Consider the following 20,073-nt stretch of genomic DNA (forward strand, 5'->3'; position numbering starts at 1 on the left):
CAGAGAAGCTTCCCCATATTGGAGCATTGGATTTGGTAAAGTCTTAAGCCAATGTGTTGTAAAAGACACAAGTAAGCTTTAGGTTAGCAAGAATGGTTGCATGGCCACCTAGCTTTTCATCCTTCCCAGGCCAGCTAGGCTGGCTTCAGCCTGTAGTGTTGGTAGTATAGTGGTGAGCATAGCTGCCCTCCACGCAGTTGACCTGGGTTTGATTCCTGGTTAATGTATGTGAGCGTGCTTTTGACATCCTACAAATCCTGGGAAGACCAGACACTCCTCTGGAGGAGGGGAGTAATGGCGAAGAAAGGTGTTTTTAAAGGTTAGAAATGTTTTTAAAGCATTTTGAAAGGCATTTCCGGTTTTTCTATCTGGATATCCGAATAGGTCGGATATCCGCGGATAATGCATTCGGATATCCGCGTTCATGAGGATATCTAAAAGTTTGGATTCGGATATCTGAATCAGATCCGGATATCTGAGTACCCGGATCAATTCGGGTTTTAAAAAGTACTACCCTAGCATCTCTGTTCAAGGGGTCTAACACCAGGAGGGGGGCATGGCAGAGTGGGATACATGCCAAAAGTCCCGGGGAAAAAAATCTAGATTTGAAGCAAAGCAGCGTTTTAAGGGCAAAAATCACATTGAATGCTAAATTGCAGGCCTAAAGTGCTTTAAAACATCTTGCATGTGTATACATCAATCAGGGAGTGTAATTAGAGTACTGCTTCACACTGACACACCAAACTCACTGTATAACGCACCACAAACAGCTGTTTGCGTAGTGACGGCCATGCTGGACTGGTGCACACCATGGCGAGAATGCAGGCCGTGGCGGTTTTCAAGCCCATATGGTTGCCGGGCTGTAGTAGCTCAATGATAGAACAACAGTGACTGTCTAGCTGATCAAATTTGGTCTGTCCACAATGAAGCAACGACCTTATTATCTTTGGTACGCCACCCTCCGAGACACCCTCACATAGCAGACGGTCATTTCTTCATTGTGATACGCAAGCCCCTTCACCGCGGCAAGGTAATGATCACGAATAGGAATGGGCACATGTACATGCCTTTTGTTTTGTTGTTGCAGCTGCAGTGCAGCCAGAAAAATTAGGAAGGCATGTACATGCACCAGAAAAATCAGTATAGCGGCCGCTGCTAGCAGTGGCCTTAAAATTCAGGAATCCACCTGGAGTCCTGGACCCTGGTGGTGGTGGCGGAGAAGGCAAGTGACCTGCAGCTGCAGGCAGAGATGCTGTGTGGGGATCAACTTAGTCTTGGGTAGTGTTGGGCGAACACCTAGATGTTCGGGTTCGCGAACGTTCGCCGAACATCGCCGCGATGTTCTGGTGTTCGCGCTGAACTCCGAACATAATGGAAGTCAATGGGGACCCGAACTTTCGTGCTTTTTAAAGCTTCCTTACATGCTACATACCCCAAGTTTGCAGGGTATGTGCACCTTGGGAGTGGGTACAAGAGGAAAAAAATTATTTGAAAAAGAGCTTATAGTTTTTGAGAAAATTGATTGTAAAGTTTCAAAGGAAAAACTGTCTTTTAAATGTGGAAAATGTCATGTTTCTTTGCACAGGTAACATGCTTTTTGTCGCCATGCAGTCATACATGTAATACAGAGAAGAGGTTCCAGGAAAAGGGACCGGTAACGCTAACCCAGCACCAGCAGCAGCACACGTGATGGAACAGGAGGAGGCGCAGGAGGAGAAGGCTATGCTTTTTGAGACACAACAACCCAGGCCTTGCATGAGGACAAAAAGCGTGCGGATATAGCAATGCTTTTTGCCGCCATGCAGTCATAAATGTAATACAGATGAGAGGTTCCATAAACAGGGACCGGAAACGCTAACCCAGCAGCAGCACACGTGATGTAACAGGAGGAGGCGCAGGAGGAGAAGGCCACGCTTTGAGACACAACAACCCAGGCCTTGCATGAGGACAAGAAGCGTGCGGATAGCATGCTTTTTACCACCATGCAGTCATAAATGTATCAAAGATGAGAGGTTCCATAAACAGGGACCGGCAACGCTAACCCAGCAGCAGCACACGTGATGGAACAGGAGGAGGCGCAGGAGGAGAAGGCCACGCTTTTTGAGACACAACAACCCAGGCCTTGCATGAGGACAAGAAGCGTGCGGATAGCATGCTTTGTACCGCCATGCAGTCATAAATGTAATAAAGATAAGAGGTTCCATAAACAGGGACCAGAAACGCTAACCCAGCAGCAGCACACGTGATGTAACAGGAGGAGGCGCAGGAGGAGAAGGCCACGCTTTGAGACACAACAACCCAGGCCTTGCATGAGGACAAAAAGCGTGCGGATATAGCAATGCTTTTTGCCGCCATGCAGTCATAAATGTAATAAAGATGAGAGGTTCAATAAACAGGGACCGGCAACGCTAACCCATCACAGATGGTCATTGTTCATGTTACTTGGTTGGGATCCGGGAGTGTTGCATAGTTGTTTCCAATCCAGGATTGATTCATTTTAATTTGAGTCAGACGGTCTGCATTTTCTGTGGAGAGGCGGATACGCCGATCTGTGACGATGCCTCCGGCAGCACTGAAACAGCGTTCCAACATAACGCTGGCTGCCGGGCAAGCCAGCACCTCTATTGCGTACATTGCCAGTTCGTGCCAGGTGTCTAGCTTCGATACCCAATAGTTGAAGGGTGCAGATGGATTGTTCAACACAGCTACGCCATCTGACATGTAGTCCTTGACCATCTTCTCCAGGCGATCGGTGTTGGAGGTGTATCTGCACGCTTGCTGTTCTGTGGGCTGCTGCTGCATGGATGTCAGAAAATGTTCCCACTCCAAGGACACTGCCGATACCATTCCCTTTTGGGCAATAGCTGCGGCTTGTGTTGTTTGCTGCCCTCCTGGTCATCCTGGGTTTTGCGGAAGTCAGTCTGTCGGCGTACAACTGGCTAGAGGAGGGGGAGGATGTCAATCTCCTCTCTAAAGTCCCCACAAGGGCCTGCTGGTATTCTTCCATTTTGACCTGTCTGACTCTTTCTTCAAGCAGTTTTGGAACATTGTGTTTGTACCGTGGATCCAGAAGGGTATAAACCCAGTAATTGGTGTTGTCCAGAATGCGCACAATTCGTGGGTCGCGTTCAATGCAGTCTAGCATGAATTGAGCCATGTGTGCCAGAGTCCTGCCAGAATCCTCATCATCCTCTTGTGAGCGTTGTGATAGTTGTTGTGATGCATCATAGTCGTCACCTTCTTCCTGGTCTGCTTCTGCTGACCATTCACGCTGAATTGTGGAAGTCCAACGTGCACCGCTCTGGCCCTCGTCAGTGGTGGCAGGAAATTCCTGCTCCAACTCCAGCTGTTCCTCGTCCTCTTCTTCGTCATAGCTGCTGGGGCCAGCGTTTCCTGAGGCGGATGGCCTGATGTTGGTACCATCACGCTGATCGTTTTCTCCTTCAGATTCCCCCAGTTGCATCATGACAGCTGTTTCCTTGATTTTCAACATTGACCTCTTCAGTAAACACAGCAGTGGTATGGTAATGCTGACTGAAGAGTTGTCACTGCTCACAAGCAACGTGGACTGCTCAAAATTTTGGAGGACTTGGCAGAGGTCCAACATGTTGGCCCAATCGGATCCACAGAAGCTTGGCAGCTGTCCGGATGCGCCTCGGTACTGCGCCGTCATGTACTGGACCACTGCACTCTTCTGCTCGCAAAAGCGGGCTAGCATGTGCAGCGTAGAATTCCAGCGCGTAGGGACATCACACAGCAAGCGATGGAGGGGGAGATTGAAGCGCTCCTGCATCTTGGCGAGCGCCCCCGAAGCAGTACTGGAATTTCTGCAATGTTTGGCCACTCGTCGCACCTTCAACAGAAGATCGGCCACGCCTGGGTATGTCCTCAGGAACCGCTGAACTACTAGGTTCATCACGTGTGCCAGGCAAGGGATGTGTGTCAGCTTAGCCAACCTTAAAGCGCGAATGAGATTACTCCCATTATCACACACAACCATGCCCGGTTTCAGGTCCAGCGGTGCCAGCCACAAATCCGTCTGTTCCTTTATTCCCCTCCAAATTTCCTCCCCTGTGTGCTGCTTATCCCCAAGGCAGATCAGCTTCAGCAACGCTTGCTGACGCATGCCAACAGCTGTGATGCACTGCTTCCATGATCCTACTGCTGCTGGGTTAGCGTTTCCGGATGAGGTACAGCTTTGAGATGCGTTGGAGGAGAAGGAGTCAGAGAGGTAGGTGCTGCTGTTGTTATCCAGTGGGAGGGATGGCGGTGCAGCTGTTTGCGGCGTGGACAACACCCGCGCCGTAGCAGGTGAGGAATCGCTGCCGGGCTCCACAAGGTTCACCCAGTGTGCGGTAAGGGAGATGTATCGACCCTGGCCGAACGCACTCGTCCAGGTGTCAGTGGTGAGGTGAACCTTGCAGGCAACGGCATTCTTCAAGCTCGGGTTATTTTGCTGACCACGTGCTCATGCAGAGCGTGCAAAGTGGTAGCGGCTGGGAACCACGTAGCGTGGGATGGCCACTGACATCATGCCCTTGAAGCTGTTTGTCTCCACCATTTGATATGGCAGCATTTCGCAGGCCAGAAGCTTGGCTATGCTGGCTGTTACTGCCACGGCCCGGGGGTCATTTGCTGGCAATTTCCTCTTGCGATCAAACATCTCCGAGACAGACAACTGAATCGTAGGGCTGCACACTGAAGGGCTGTTGGTTGTTGTGTTTGATGAACACTGGGAGACCTCAAGAGCACTACTCCGGAAAGTGACAGTGTCAGCGTCTGATGTTTGTGAATGTTGTGAACCACGCATTGGCTGGGCTACTGCTGCTGCTGAGGCGGGTCTTGTGGTGAGTCTGGTGACCCCAAGGGAGGCAGTGTTGCTGGTACCCTGTCCTGCCGCGTTTGCCCACAGAGTGGGATGTTTGGATAGCATGTGGCGGCTCATGCTGGTGGTGGAGAGGTTGTTAATACTTTTCCCCCTGCTCAGGCGGGTCTTGCACACCTTGCAAATTGCCATAGTACCATCCTCAGTGCAGTCTTCAAAGAAAGCCCAGACTTTGGAGCACCTGCCTTGCTGGCGATTTCTGTTTGCGCCTCTTTTGCCTCTCACTTGAACTTCCACGCTTGTGGTGCCTGAAATTGCGCGCCGCCTACCTTGTGGCACAAGGCGAACTCGTGCAGCAGTGGGTTCTTCAACAGACTCATCTGTGCTGCTGCTACGACGGCGATGTTCTCGTTCACAAACAAAATCTGGGTCTCTGACCACATTGTCCATACCCTCCTCTTCCATCTCCTCAAACTCGTCATATGTCATTGTGGGGGGCCGCCGCCGTGGAGTAGAGCTCCCCAGAACAACCTCTGCACAGCTCACTCCAACGTCATCTTCCAGATCTTGTCGGCCGACCTCCTGCAATTGCAACCCCTCCTGCCCAACTTGCTCTGGGATTTGGGTTTCCGAGTCCTCCTCGGACTCGCCTTGTATATCAGTGCGCGGTGCATTTCCCACAGTTAATGGTTGTGAATCCGGGCACAACATTTCTGGCTGTTCCTCCATTGACCTTTGAAAGGTGGAAGTTTGTTGGGCTGGGAATAGCTCCTGCGAATACCCCATTGTGTCCTGAGGTAATTCATCGGACTGGTTATCTGGCAGTTGTGTGCGTGGTGTCGCTGCCGGTTGTGTCAGCTTTGTGCCCACTGGCTCCTTGTAACTGGCTAAGGACTCGGACCTCGTGCGTGATGTGCTGGTGCTGCTTAACCCACTGCTGAACGCTTGAGAGGTCATCCAAGTAATTATCTGGTCCTGTTCTTTTGGATTTGTGAGGGTTGTTGTCCTGGACAACATGGGTGGTATTGAGTGGGTTTTCTTGGGTGCTCCCCTGTGGCCTGTACGTGAACCCAGGGGCGTAGCAATAGGGGGTGCAGCGGTAGCGACCGCATCGGGGCCCTTGAGCCAAAGGGGCCCCGAAGGGCCCTCCCTCAACTACAGTATTAGTTCTCTATTGGTCCTGTGCTCATAATAATCACTTCTATATATACATTGAGTAGTGGTAAACATTAACAAGCTCTTCCCCATCCCCTTCTTGCACCTCTGACACTGTAGTTGCCACTGGCAGGTTTTGGTGCGCCGTATCAATTGTTATGTATAGAGTGCCTGGGGGGCCCCATTGTAAAACTCGCATCGGGGCCCACAACTCTTTAGCTACGCCACTGCGTGAACCGTCAGGGGAAACACCTCTTCCCTTGCCCCTCCCTCTTTCACCGGATTTCTTCCTCATTTCACTTATCCTTAAAATACACGCTGACTGGCAGCAGTACAGTGGCAGTACAGAAATGCTATACAGTGGCGGGTGAGCGGTGTAACACTATTCCCAGCAGCGACACAGAGCACAATGCTATTGTAAGGCTTGGAGGTGTAATCTCCACAGTCAGCATACAACACATAAGCTGACGTGAAGGAGGTACACACACCAGCACAAGGGATCAGAATATCCCCAGTTTAGTGGAGGGGAGGACTGACTCCAATAGGAGATTGTGGCGCACAGAGCCAGTGCAGATCTGACAGCCACAAACAATGCTTTCGTTATAACGTCTCAGCGCAAAGTAGCGCTGAGCGCATAAACCAGAACTGAGGAGATCAGGACAGGTAGTCAGAATGAACGCTTGCTAGCTAGCGGCTACTTAGCGACAGCAAGCGTCCAAAACCAGACAGACTGGAATGAGGCAGCCAATGCGATGCGGCGATGGCGTGCCTCACAAAGACAGGACAGGATAGTCAGAAAATAGCAGGATTGAGATAGAAGAACGTAACACAGATAAATATACAATAAGTATGTTTTCCTAGCGTATTACAATTACAGCTATCAATGAAACTATTTGTTACGTCTGACTAACATATGTATATATCGGCAATGAACCGATATATGACATAAGCAGGAACGCTGACTAGGAATGGAGTAACACAGGGAACAGGACTCAGAAGGATTCGCTATCTCTTCGCAGAGATGAACGCAATCCACAAACGGTAACAGAACAGGATTCAGAAGGATTCGTTATCTCTTCGCAGAGATGAACGCAATCCACAAACGGTAACAGAACAGGATTCAGATGGATTCGTTATCTCTTCGCAGAGATGAACGCAATCCACAAACAGAACCAGGAGCAGGGTAACTACCTCAGCACGGGTGGTCACGGTACGCGCAACCTACCAAAACGTGCTGGAAAGCTGACTAACTGCACACAGGATATAAACAGTTCATGTACGTATACATCAGCGACACTGATGTATTAACGTATCACAAATACAAGGAAAATAATAAACGTGCTGGTATGCATATATATTGGCAATGAACCAATATATGATGCAAAGACCAGCAAAGTATCTTTAACAAGAAACACGATCGGGGGCTAAAGCGACAGCAAGGCAGGCTTAAGCTGAAGCTATGAAAACCCAAGGAAACCCTGCAGGAAGCAGATCTTTATACTGAGGTCATCCAATGGGAGCAGACATGCAGATTCCCACACAGGTGAATGATAATCAGTCACAAGCTGACAGCAGGGAAAGACAGACAAAGCTATGCAACTTGCATGGAAATAGATCAGAACTGCCTGAGCTGCAGCACTACTTCCAGCAATAGCTGCTGCAGCAGCGATCATTACAGTACCCCCGCCTTTAAAAGTGGATTCCAGACGCTTTTCAAAACTGAAATTTCCAACAAAACAGTCTGACTGATAATTCATGATGACCGGGACAGCCCGGCAAGACCGAATTCCAGAATCAGTCCCCACAAGACTGGACCCATCAGAACCAGAACCTACAGAACCATGCCCATCAGTACTACAAGCCCCAGTGTGACACCCATCAGAACCATGATTTCCAGAAGAAAGCCCTCCGAAACTCCCTGAGCGATACCCACCGCCTTCCAGGAACCGTTCAGAAACGCCAAAGCCTTTGCAATGCCCACCGGTACTGTCTTTACCAACACAAAACCCACTGTTGAACCAGTCCAAGGCACCAGGACAAGTTTTCTCAGAGACCTCCCAGAACACCTTGAAGCTCCAAAGAGATCCCCATAGGTCAGAATGCCCTTTAGGCTCACATGGAGAACTATCAAGAACCCCTATGGAACCTAGGGCAATTCCCGAGTCAGGGCCACAAGGACAAACATCAATATCAGGGCTTTCAGGGACCAGAACCATCTCTGGGCATGCAGGCAGACTGGCAACATCAGAACATGTTCCCACTAAGGAAGCATCAGAGCACGCTAACACCTTAAACACACTTGGGCATTCTGGCACACAAAGAACATCTGGGCACACTGGCACAAGAGAAACCTCTGGGCATGTCAAGGAACTGTGAGCCTCAGGGTCAGCCAAGACAGGACCAAAACCAGGACTGGCCAAAAAAAAATCATCATGACTAGACTTCGCAACTACTGGATTTTTACACGAGAATGCAGGATCAGACTTAGATGTCGCTGATTCCAGCAAAGTCAGTAACAAATCAGATTCAGGGGCACTAACAAGACAGGACAAATCTTCTGATCTATGCACTGAACCAGATAGGGACTCCACAACTACCTCTGGACTGGACAGAGACTCATTTAATACACTGGATTGGAGCTCATGAGGCGCTGCAGAACAAGTCAGCATTGCAGCAGCCCCCACTGGACTAGGCAAAACTGAGGAATTCCCTGGACAGGAAGGGGACTCTGGAACCTCTGCCACAGCGGCCAGAGAACCAGAATCTTTCAGGATACAGGGCTGGGTTTCAGGAACACTCATCAGACCGGACTGAAATTCTGAGATTTCTATTATTTTGACCAGAGAATCAGAATTATCCATGTTACAGGGCAAGACTTCTGAAACATTCAGAGGACAGGGCTGGAGTTCCTCGGCTGTTACAACACTGGAGAGGGACTCAACAACATTGGTTAAATCAGACTGTGTACAGGACAAGGTATCTGACACACTTGCTGACGAGGACAATATTTCAATGGCTTCTGCTTTGCTGGGCAGAAATTCATCAAGTTTTATTAGAGCAGACTGTAATTCCAAAACAGCTGCTAGACAAGTGAATATTACTGCAACACCAACTGAGGTAAGCAGTGCTTCAGCCTCCTCTGCTAGAGGGTTTAAAGTATCCAAAGTACTGGGTGAAGCATAAGACTCTGCGACCACAGCTTCACTGGACAGGATCACTGAACAGTCCATATTGCAGGGCAAAACCATGGAAGCACCTGCTGGACAGCATAATGATTCTGTGACCTGAGTTTCATTGGAGAGATCTACTGCACAATTCATGGTACAGGGCAAATTTATTGGAAAATTTTCTGAACAAGGTAATAATTCTGCGATTTCAGGTTCACATAGCAGATGCTCTGAGCTATTCACGAAACTAGAGCGAGGTGTAGAAACAGGAAGATCAAGACACAATGTTTGCGCATCTGCTGGATCAGACAGGAGTTGAACTTTATTAACACAGGTAATTTCTGCAGAAGTGTTTGCAGAGACAGGCAAGATTTTTCTGGTGTCTGTTTCACTAAACAAAGAGTCATGAGTACTGGCTAGGCTGGACTCGGAAGTCAGCAGGACCTCTGGATTCTCTGCTGAGAAATTTGCGCAGGGCAAGGTTAAGAATGTATCAGTGGCTTCTGTTTTACTGGGAAGTAACACTGAGTTATCCATGGTACAGGGTGGAATTGCAGGAACTTCAATTTCACACAAAAAGAGCTCCGAATCACCTGCTGAATCAGCCAAAGGTGCTGAAGCAGGCGGGTCAGAACGCCAAATTTGCGAATTCGGAGTCACATAAAAATCATCCAAAATCAGTTCCCACACATCAATCAAGGGAGCCACACAGTCATACCTACACACACCAGCCTCTATTAGGTTATAGGCTGACTTAATGCATGCGTTCAATACCATTTCACTTTTTGCACTGTAAAATTGACAAAATGAACTTGAATCATTCTTCCATTCACAGACCAGGGCTTCCATCTCTCCCCTCTCGAATGGAGGATCCCATGCATACTTAACAGCGAAACATTTAGGCTGATCACAGTCTGCAGATATGATTGTGGCAGGCACATGTATAGGGTTAATTAGCAGGTGATTGGCAGATTCCTTATTCTTAAGAATTTCCAATACCTGTAGCAAGTGTTGAACTGTAGTGTATGCAAACTTCCCTTGGTTCACAAATAAGTTGATTTGTTCAATACTCTGTAATATCTCATCATAATCATACTCAGATAATTCTTTTAAACAAAAATCTTTATTTTCCCTAGCCAGGGAGGAAAGTTCATTAGTAGTTTCATAAGTCCATTTAACTCCCCTGAAAGACAATTGCATTTCATTATCTGTTAATGGCAGAATCTCATTATAGGTCTCAGTCGCTAAGGATAACGATTCTGCAGATTGGACACGTTTCTTAGAACGTTTGCGTTTTGCCTTTGACCTTGCGGTTTTTGGTGATTTATTCAAAGCTGCAGGAAAATTATCAGTAACACTTTCTGCTTGCTGCTCATTCTTGCAAGCAATTGAAGGAGCAGCTGATTGGCCTGCTGCCAGGAGTTAATTTAGAGGAAAAGGCAATGGATCTATGCGCAACCAGTTATGGATCACAAACGCTAGAAATTCCAGCGGTCTATCTTTCAAATCGGAATGATTGAGAACATCAAATGCCCACTGGAATAATTCCCCTTTAAACAAAATATAACTTAGTTGGAGTGCCCAGGTTGAAACAGGAGTCGCTTGGAGATCAGGATTGGTCAGGAACCTGGCACATTCAGAGAAAAACTCATTTTCTGTTTCAGAGCTAAGTTCTTCAAATTTCTTAAAGGAACAGGAACCATAATTAACAGTGTCATACTTTCTGGGAATCCCCCCCACAATGGGGATTGGTAATGGGGTTTTCATAATGTAAGGCTTGGAGGTGTAATCTCCACAGTCAGCATACAACACATAAGCTGACGTGAAGGAGGTACACACACCAGCACAAGGGATCAGAATATCCCCAGTTTAGTGGAGGGGAGGACTGACTCCAATAGGAGATTGTGGCGCACAGAGCCAGTGCAGATCTGACAGCCACAAACAATGCTTTCGTTATAACGTCTCAGCGCAAAGTAGCGCTGAGCGCATAAACCAGAACTGAGGAGATCAGGACAGGTAGTCAGAATGAACGCTTGCTAGCTAGCGGCTACTTAGCGACAGCAAGCGTCCAAAACCAGACAGACTGGAATGAGGCAGCCAATGCGATGCGGCGATGGCGTGCCTCACAAAGACAGGACAGGATAGTCAGAAAATAGCAGGATTGAGATAGAAGAACGTAACACAGATAAATATACAATAAGTATGTTTTCCTAGCGTATTACAATTACAGCTATCAATGAAACTATTTGTTACGTCTGACTAACATATGTATATATCGGCAATGAACCGATATATGACATAAGCAGGAACGCTGACTAGGAATGGAGTTACACAGGGAACAGGACTCAGAAGGATTCGCTATCTCTTCGCAGAGATGAACGCAATCCACAAACGGTAACAGAACAGGATTCAGAAGGATTCGTTATCTCTTCGCAGAGATGAACGCAATCCACAAACAGAACCAGGAGCAGGGTAACTACCTCAGCACGGGTGGTCACGGTACGCGCAACCTACCAAAACGTGCTGGAAAGCTGACTAACTGCACACAGGATATAAACAGTTCGTGTACGTATACATCAGCGACACTGATGTATTAACGTATCACAAATACAAGGAAAATAATAAACGTGCTGGTATGCATATATATTGGCAATGAACCAATATATGATGCAAAGACCAGCAAAGTATCTTTAACAAGAAACACGATCGGGGGCTAAAGCGACAGCAAGGCAGGCTTAAGCTGAAGCTATGAAAACCCAAGGAAACCCTGCAGGAAGCAGATCTTTATACTGAGGTCATCCAATGGGAGCAGACATGCAGATTCCCACACAGGTGAATGATAATCAGTCACAAGCTGACAGCAGGGAAAGACAGACAAAGCTATGCAACTTGCATGGAAATAGATCAGAACTGCCTGAGCTGCAGCACTACTTCCAGCAATAGCTGCTGCAGCAGCGATCATTACAGCTATACAGTGGCGGGTGAGCGGTGTACTACTGTTCCCAGCAGACACAGAGTGGCATTAAACAGAATGCTATATAGTGTGGCTGAGCGAGCGGTGTACTACTATTCCCAGCAGACACAGAACAGTAAACAGAATGCTATATAGTGTGGCTGAGCGGTGTACCACTATTCCCAGCAGCGACACAGAGCACAATGCTATACAGTGGCGGGTGAGCGGTGTACCACTATTCCCAGCAGCGACTCAGAGCACAATGCTATACAGTGGCGGGTGAGCGGTGTACTACTGTTCCCAGCAGACACAGAGTGGCAGTAAACAGAATGCTATATAGTGTGGCTGAGCGAGGTACACAGAGTGGCAGTAAACAGAATGCTATATAGTGTGACTGAGCGAGCGGTGTACTACTATTCCCAGCAGACACAGAACAGTAAACAGAATGCTATATAGTGTGGCTGAGCGAGGTACACAGAGTGGCAGTAAACAGAATGCTATATAGTGTGGCTGAGCGAGCGGTGTACTACTATTCCCAGCAGACACAGAACAGTAAACAGAATGCTATATAGTGTGGCTGAGCGAGGTACACAGAGTGGCAGTAAACAGAATGCTATATAGTGTGGCTGAGCGAGCGGTGTACTACTATTCCCAGCAGCGACACAATGACTTGGGGGACCCTGGCTAGCATGGCTGGAGCGCGAACTACCCTGCCTGCCTACCCAAAGCTAAACCCACAGACAAATGGCGGAGATATGACGTGGTTCGGGTATTTATTTACCCGAACCACGTGACAGTTCGGCCAATCAGAGCGCGTTCGGGTCCGAACCACGTGACCCGTTCGGCCAATCACAGCGCTAGCCGAACGTTCGGGGAACGTTCGGCCATGCGCTCTTAGTTCAGCCATGTGGCCGAACGGTTTGGCCGAACACCATCAGGTGTTCGGCCGAACTCGAACATCACCCGAACAGGGTGATGTTCTGCAGAACCCGAACAGTGGCGAACACTGTTCGCCCAACACTAGTCTTGGGGCAGGCAGCCAGTTACACAGGGTGCAGGCCGAGATGCTGTGTGTGGGGACTGACTTAGTCTTTGGGCGGGCAGTAGCCCTCCGGGATCCATGCCTCATTCATTTTGATAAAGGTCAGGTACTGAACACTTTTGTGACTTAGGCGACTTCTCTTCTCAGTGACAATGTCTCCAGCTGCGCTGAAGGTCCTTTCTAACAGGACGCTTGAGGCAGGGCAAGATAGAAGTTGGATGACAAATTGGGACAGCTCTGGCCACAGGTCAAGCCTGCACACCCAGTAGCCCAAGGGTTCATCGCTGCTTACAGTGTCTACATCCACACTTTAGGCCAGGTAGTCGGCTACCTGCCAGTCCAGGCATGGTGGATGGTGGAGGGTGGATCCGGAAGGGCAAAGGTGAGGTGTTGGACTAAAGAATGTCCGCATGTCTGACATCACCATGAGATCGCTGGAGCGTCCTGTCCTTGCCTGCATGGGAGAAGGATTACTGGCAGTGGTACCAGGTGAGTTGGTAACATGTCCGCCACTTTGTGCCTATACTGAGGGTCTAGTAGCGTGGCCACCCAGTACAGGTCATTCCCCTTAAGTTTTTTTATACGGGGGTCCCTCAACAGGCTGGACAGCATGAAAGAGGTCATCTGCACAAAGTTGGATCCAGACGTACTATCCATCTCCTCTTTCTCTTCCTCAGTGACGTCAGGTAAGTCCTCCTCCTCCCCCCAGCCACGAACAATGCCACAGGAACGTTGAGCAGCACAAGCCCCCTGCGATGCCTGCTGTGGTTGTTCTTCTGCTGCCACCCCCTCCTCCTCCAAAGAAACACCTTCCTCATCATCTGAGTCTGACTCCTCTTTCCCACACAACTCTTCCTCCTCCCCCCCCCCTCTGTGCGTGCTGCCGCAGGTGTTGAGGAAACATCTGGTTCTGATGAAAATTGCTCCTGCAACTGTTCCTGCCGTAACTGTTCCTCTTCACACTCCTCCACAGCTTGATCCACCACTCTACGCACGGCACGCTCCAGGAAGTAAGCGTACAGGATCACGTTGCTGATGTTGGTCCCTGCTTGTCAGCGGTCATCAGGTTGACCCAATGGGCTGTGTAAGTAATGTAGTGTCCCTGACTGTGCTTGGCAGACCAGGCATCCGTGGTCAGGTGGACCCTTGACCCAACGCTGTGTGCCAGAGATGACACCACTTGCCTCTCCACTTCACGGTGCAGTTTGGGTATCGCCTTTTTAGAGAAATAATTGTGGCCTGGCTTCTTCCACTGCGGTGTCCCAATGGCCACAAATTTATGGAAGGCCTCAGAGTCCACCAGCTTGTATGGTAACAGCTGGTGAGCTAACAGTTCCGCCACACCAGCTGCCAGGCGCCGGGCAAGGGGGTGACTGTCTGAAATTGGCTTCTTCCACTAAAAGATTTCCTTCACGGACACCTGGCTGCTGCTGTGGGCAGAGGAGCAGGAACAGCTCAAGGGCAGAGGTGGAGTGGAGGGGGGTGGCTGTGAAGGTGCAAGGGAGAAAGCAGCTGTAAATGTTGCACCTGAAGGAGGAAGAGGAGAAGGAGGGTGGATTTTCTTTTGTGTGCTGCTTTTTTTCTTCCCATTGCAGTTTGTGCCTTTTCTCCATGTGCCTTCATAAGGCACTTGTCCCTACGTGAGTGTTGGCCTTTCCACGGCTCAATTTTTGGAGGTAGAGACAACAGATGGCATTGCTCTGATCTGAGGCAGACACATGAAAACATTTCCAAACCGCTGAGCTCCCCTGGGGTGATGGCACTATGGTGGCATCAGCAGCTGACGTTGAAGGGCATGTTGGCTGGCTGTACATAGGTGGCGATACATGGCGCCGGACACTGCCACCAGCTATTTCCGACGACAAAATCCTCCTGCTTCTTTCAGGAACTCGTCTCCTCCTACTCCTCTCTGACTCCCCCTCTGAACTGTCCCCTTGGTCATCTTGTCTCTTAGGAACCCATGTGGGATCCGTATCATCATAGTCATCCTGCCCAGCTTCTCTTGTCTCAGACACCTCCAAAACTGCACCAACAGCAGGTACTTCATCATCCTCCTGCTCACACATTACGTCCATAGTGCTGCCTAACTCACACATATGAGGTGGTGTAACTTGCTTAGCGCCTTCATCTTGTTGTTGCAGTAGTGGCTGTGAGTCAGTGATTTCACCACCAAATAACTCCTGCGAAATGTCAAATGCAGCGGATGCAGTGCTTGTAGTAGTGCTGGTGGCTGCGGAAGTGTTCTGTGTTAAATATTCAACCACATGCTGACAATCTTGGGAGTTGATGGCACATGTCTTCTTCTGAGCACTGTACTTTGGGCCAGGGCCGCACAAAATCACATCAACACGACCTCGCACAGACCTGCCTGGTGGCCTTCCTCTGGCTCTCCCTTACCTCTTCCTCTACTGTTTTGTCCATATCAGGGGGGAATATGAAATGAAAGGTATGCACTGACTTGACTAATACAATGTGCAGTCACACAGGTGCAGTTAACAGGTATGCAAGGAGTGGTATATCACACTGCGTGCACTCACGTAGGTAGGTGTATATCACACTGCATGCACTCACGTAGGTAGGTGGGTGCACTGAACACAACAGGTAGGTATATGCAATGAGGAGGTGGGTGAACTGAACACAACAGGTAGGTATATGCAGTGATGAGGTGGGTTCATTGAACACAACAGGTAGGTATATGCAGTGATGAGGTGGGTTCACTGAACACAACAGGTAGGTATATGCAGTGATGAGGTGGGTGCACTCAACACAACAGGTAGGTATATGCAGTGATGAGGTGGGTGCACTCAACACAACAGGTAGGTATATGCAGTGATGAGGTGGGTGCACTGAACACAACAGGTAGGTATATGCAGTGATGAGGTGGGTTCACTGAACACAACAGGTAGGTATATGCAGTGATGAGGTGGGTTCACTGAACACAACAGGTAGGTATATGCAGTGATGAGGTGGGTTCACTGAACACAACAGGCAGGTATATGCAATGAGGAGGTGGGTGAACTGAACACAACAGGTAGGTATATGCAGTGATGAGGTGGGTTCATTGAACACAACAGGTAGGTATATGCAGTGATGAGGTGGGTTCACTGAACACAACAGGTAGGTATATGCAGTGATGAGGTGGGTGCACTCAACACAACAGGTAGGTATATGAAGTGAGGAGGGGGGTTCACTGAACACAACAGGTAGGTATATGCAGTGAGGGGGTGGGTTCACTGAACACAACAGGTAGGTATATGCAGTAATGGGTATTACAATGTGCATCTGTCACACACACAGGTAGTCACTGAATGTGCTGGACCTGGCTGGCAGTGGCACACACACAGTATGAATTAGCAAGGCTGTCTATGCAACACAAGTGTCAGTAGGATACACAGGAAAAAAAAAACAGATCATAAGAACAAGATTAGCTCTCAAACGAGCTGTTGTGGGGTGCTATTTTAGCGGGGTTCACGAACCGAAAATCGGAGGTTCGCAAAATCTCTACTAATGGTCTGTTTTTTGTTTTTTTTAAAATAAAATGCACTGTTCCAAATTCCATCACTACTACACCATAGAGTTTGAAAACATTTTACGAGTTGTAAAGAACTAAAAATTGTCATTTTATAAATTTGCATCATTAGAAGGTCATATTTACTGAAATCAAAAGCTAATTCAATCAAAAACATCTTAACAGGTCAAGTTACATTTGAACGCAGCTTCACAATTCTTGCATCCATTGAACATGTGAATTTTTGGAGAGTTTCTGTTTTAATTTCTTTACAGAATATAAAAATAACCCCCCCCCCCCCCCCAGCTGCTGTTTCTCCAAAGGTTCTAAATAGGATTGAGGTCAGGGAAGGATGGGGGCCACACCATGTGTTTTTCTCCTTTTATGTCAATAGCAGTCAACAGTGATGAGCTCACGAGTAGCGAGCTAATCAAATCTGTGATTAAAATGAGGCTTGTTTGCCTCAGGTGTGTGGCTGGAAGAGTGGGTTACTTACCCATAAGTATAAGTCCTCTATGGGTACTATTGGATGCGTTGCAAGACTTACTAAGCGCACTTCCTCATTCAAGCCGGAAGGAGGAAATAGGACACGTGCAAGACATTAGAAACGCATAGAGGACTGCTGACTTATGGGTAAGTAACCCCCTATCTTCCAGCGCACCCCTGAGGCAGTCAAGCCTCATTTTAATCATGGATTTGAATAGCTCACTGCTCGTTAGCTCATCACTAGCAGCCAATGACGCAAGGTAATTCTTGGTATTTTTGTACCATGGAAGAAAGTGATCACTCAGAAACTCCACACACTTTTCAGAGGCCATTTTCACACTTTCAGAGACCCTAAAGGGGCTGAAAAGCTCTTTCCCCATGACTCCAGCCCAAAACATTACTCTGCCACCTCCTTGCTGATATTGTAGCCTTGTTGGGATGTGGTGGCTGTTAACCAACCATCCACCACTCCATCCCTCTGGACCATGAAGCGTTGCACGGCACTTATCAGTAAACAAGACTGTTTGCAAAATGAGTCTTCTTGTAGTTCTGGGCCCGCTGCAGCTGTTACAGCTTGTGAGCTTAGGTTAGGTGGTTGAATAGAATGTTTATGCACTGAAATCCTCTGGATAATCCTGCACTTGTATGTTTGCGGGACTCTGGAGGCACTAGCAGCTCCATATATGTGTTTGCTGCTTTGTAATGGCATTTTAGCAGCTAATCTGATGTATTTGTTTGGCAGAACCCTTCTTCAATTTGCTTTTATTTGCACAAACCCATGTGTGCTCTGAGTCACAGCCACACATCTTTTAACAGTACAAGGATCATAAGCTCAAGTTTTGTGAAATATAAAGGTTTTCTTACCTTGTCCAAGACATTCAACTATTTCACACTTTTGGCAGCAGATAGCTCATTCTTCTTTCTCATATTGCTTGAAAATGATGGTCTCCTTAATTATCTGGAATACCCTTTTTAAATAGTTTTTCCTTTAATCTGGCTCACCTGGGAAACTACTAGTTGTCAGAGGTGTCCAAGATTAATTTCAGTGATCTAATGAGCCCTGACACACAATACCATCCATGAGATTAATTGAAAAACAAAATATGTAATCTTGATGACACGTGAATACAATTTGCACAATAATTTGGAATGCAGTGCATATATATCTTAGTGTTTTCCTGGGATGGGTGGGGGGGATGCATCCTTACAAGTCTAGAACCTGCCCTGGTCATCAAAACATCAATGAGTATAACCGTCAGATTGAAATCATGCATGGGGGAGTAGAGAGAGCAAAGCTGTCAGGTGTCCCATTGGCCAAATGGAACTGCCTGTCAGTTTGCTGGCCAGGCAGTTGTTAGGAGTTGAGGGCTGCTGTGCATAGACAGGATTATTGCTACCTCAGCCGACTTTAATCTAGCGTGTAGGGTTGCTCTCAGAATTCGCGAATTCAAATTTACCCATGATCACGGGTAGTTTTTTATGAATCCAGAAGTCGAATTCGAAGATTGATACCGATCACGAATTCGAATGTGAAAAGATAGAAGACCGAGAGCCCAATATAGTGTAGTATGTATTAGTGGGGGATGGGAATAATGAAAGTAAGTAATATACTCACAAGTCAGGGTTGCCCAAGTGCAACCACTGAAAACGCAGGTGGGGAGAACAAGCCTGTCCCCACTCAGGAATAAAACGTCGCTCTCTGTGGATAGAAGAATTGTAGGGCAGAACACCCTTCCACCAAGGGTGGACTTCTGGATACGTCAAGATGTGCAGAGGCGCCGAAAGAGTAAAAATGGCTAAAACGTTAAAATGTTACGGTCGCGGTGGTGGACCGGCTGACCATCAACGGACAACAAGGCTGTTGTTTCACAATAAATACAAAATTTATTTAGATAGCTCCCAGCGAATAGTCGCAACGCGTTTCACGGGTATCAACCCGCTTCCTCAGGCAATAGGGGGCAGGAGCAACAACACTGAAAATGACAGAGATACATAGCTAGCATCAGCATACATACTGTGTGTGTTACATAGTACAGAGTTAGTTACGATACGATACGAATTCGAATGTATCCGAATTTTACTCTTGAATTCGGCAGTGATCATGGGTGTTAAACCCGTGATCACGAATTTGGATTCAGCTACCGTCGCCCAAAACCCGCCGACTTTAAGGGTTAATAGCAAAGCCCCCTTAAATGCCAGAATCACCAAATTTGCAGGTTATGTTAAAGAGACTCTGTAACAAATTGTTTATCTTTATTTCTTCTATGCTATAAGTTCCTATGCCTTTTCTAATGTGGTCTGGCTTACTGCAGCTTTTCCTAATTGCACAGTAGCTGTGTTATCTCTGTTATATGATCTAATCTTCTCTCTATAGTCGGCACAGTCAGGCTGAGGCAGTCAGACTGGAATGTGCAGGGCTGCTTGTGATTAGCTAGAAGCTGTACACACCCCCTGCAGGCTCTGTGTGACTAACACACTCTGCTTAGCTGAGCCTATTAGAAGCTGGTTAGTTTGTTTGTAAACACTGCCTAAAACTGGCAATTACAAGCCAGGTTTGCAGCAGAGAATGGCAGAAACAGCACAGAGGGGACCAGGAGCACATAATGAATAGAATGGTATGCTTTTTATTGTAAGAATTTCAGAGTACAGATTCTCTTTAAGAAGAATAGTAGGAACAAGGGGAAAAAAACATTTTCAAAAAGACCGTATACTTTTTTGAGAAAATCGATTTTAAAAGTTCAAAGAAAAATTCGATACATTTAAATGACGGTCAATGACAGATCATGGGAAATATTTCCCAGCAGTTAATAGCAAAGGCCCCTTACATCCTAGCAACACCAAATTTGCAGGATATGTTAAAAAGATAGTGGGAAACAAAATTTAAAAAAATAAAATAAAAAAATTGTATTTTTGGGGAATGTTCTGAGTGTGGGAAAT

This window comes from Hyperolius riggenbachi, chromosome 12 (genome assembly GCF_040937935.1).
Source record: "Hyperolius riggenbachi isolate aHypRig1 chromosome 12, aHypRig1.pri, whole genome shotgun sequence".
NCBI lineage: Eukaryota > Metazoa > Chordata > Amphibia > Anura > Hyperoliidae > Hyperolius > Hyperolius riggenbachi.